The sequence below is a fragment of the Chrysochloris asiatica genome, unplaced genomic scaffold (genome assembly GCF_000296735.1).
Source record: "Chrysochloris asiatica unplaced genomic scaffold, ChrAsi1.0 scaffold00177, whole genome shotgun sequence".
Lineage (NCBI taxonomy): Eukaryota > Metazoa > Chordata > Mammalia > Afrosoricida > Chrysochloridae > Chrysochloris > Chrysochloris asiatica.
The window spans coordinates 5,010,562-5,012,200 of NW_006408695.1; the positions used below are offsets into that span (position 1 = coordinate 5,010,562).

At 42.0% G+C, this 1,639-nt stretch overlaps 1 protein-coding gene and 1 pseudogene across 4 annotated transcripts in view; both read right to left on the bottom strand.

The window, feature by feature from the left end:
• LPP (LIM domain containing preferred translocation partner in lipoma) overlaps positions 1–1,639 on the bottom strand; it is a 938,906-nt gene that overhangs the window by 438,233 nt on the left and 499,034 nt on the right. The window lies entirely within an intron of this gene.
• LOC102830141 lies at positions 372–812 on the bottom strand (annotated as a pseudogene).

The window sequence follows — 1,639 nt, forward strand, 5'->3', positions numbered from 1 at the left end:
TTATATAAATACAATGTAATAAGTGAATACTTCTTACTTTATTATTTATGTAAATATTGAAGAGCATGAGAAGATGTAGGAATGTCAATTGCTCAAAACATGTAAAGATAAGCAATCTGGACCTTAAACAGGGCAGATATAGTTAAAGGAAGTTCCTCCTCAGGTACAAAACTCCAAGGACATAAATGAAGTTGTCCGCTCCAACTGGCAAATGGACTGCATGACCATACTTCTGGTCTCTTTGCCCCAAAGGGTTGGCTTTCTGTCACATCATTTAAGGACCACAGCCCTCAGAACACAGGACACAGTCCTACTGGGTTCTGCCAGGTTGTACAGAACAAGGTGTGTATGCTGCTGGGCCAACGTGGCCCCTAATCCCTCCAGTGGTGTCCACACTGGGCATTACAACACTTGTAGAAGGTGGTCATTGGCTGATCCGCAGAGCGTGTCTGACACTGCATGAAGTCGACACGTGGATGCTCACTTTTGGGACATGGCTCTGCAGTAGAGTCAACATTCTCCCAGGCAGCAGCTCCTCTAAGCACGTCATCCACATCCTTATGTTTGGGATACTTCCAATTTGTTACCTTGCGGGCAGTATTGTGTACATAGGGACAGGTGTTGCAAGTGAAGTGGTGGCAATGTTGCCCCCCTTCCAGTATCAGCTTGTTCCCACAGCTAGGGCAAAACAGCAACGTGGCAACCGAGCCCCCAGTTCCCAGCAGCCCCTGCAGGTGCCCGTCTCCCAACAGCCTCCGTGGGCTCTCACAGTTAACTATTGAACATGCCAAGAAGCAGAAGCAGATGACCATATCAGCACATAGCCAGAAACGAGATAAACTGATTGAGGCAAATGAGCTGGAAGTAGGCCTACACTCCATACTGAAAGATAGGCAGGCTTTGGAAATGCCTGAGAAGGAATTCAGAAAAATGATTATAAAATGTATCAAAACACTCTACGAAATGGAGTAGAGAAAAATAAGGAAGAAATCAGGAAAGTGCTACAGGAACAATCAAATAAGATAGAGACAGCATTGGAAATAATTCAAAACCTACAGAAAGAGGTCCAAACGATTAATAATAGAATATCAGAAATGGACAATACACTGAAAGGGAAAAGGAGTAGAACTGAAGAGATAGAAGCCGGAACTAGTGAGCTAGGAGATAAATCTCTCAACACTACTATGAAGAGCAATCGCTCTACTACAGAAGATCTAGCAGAAAAAAGGATAAAAAAATCTGAAGAAGGCCTAAGATTCATGTTGGACAACATGAAGAGGAATAACTTAAGAATTATTGGCATCCCAGAACAGGAAGAATCACACAAGTCCATAGAGGAGATATCTGACAAGCTTCTGAAAGAAAACTTCCCTAACATCCTGAAAAGTGAAAAAACAAGCATTCAAGAAGCTCAACGAACTCCAGGAAGGATAGACCCTAAAAAACAATCACCAAGACATATAATAATCAAGCAATCCATTATCAAATATAAGTACAGAATCCTGAAAGCAGCTAGGGAAAAGAGAAGTGTAACATACAAAGGCAAACAAAACAGATTAAGCTTGGCTCTCTCAATAGAAATCATGCAGCCAACAAGGTAATGGGGAGACATATAGAAAACCTAGAAAGAAAAAAAAAA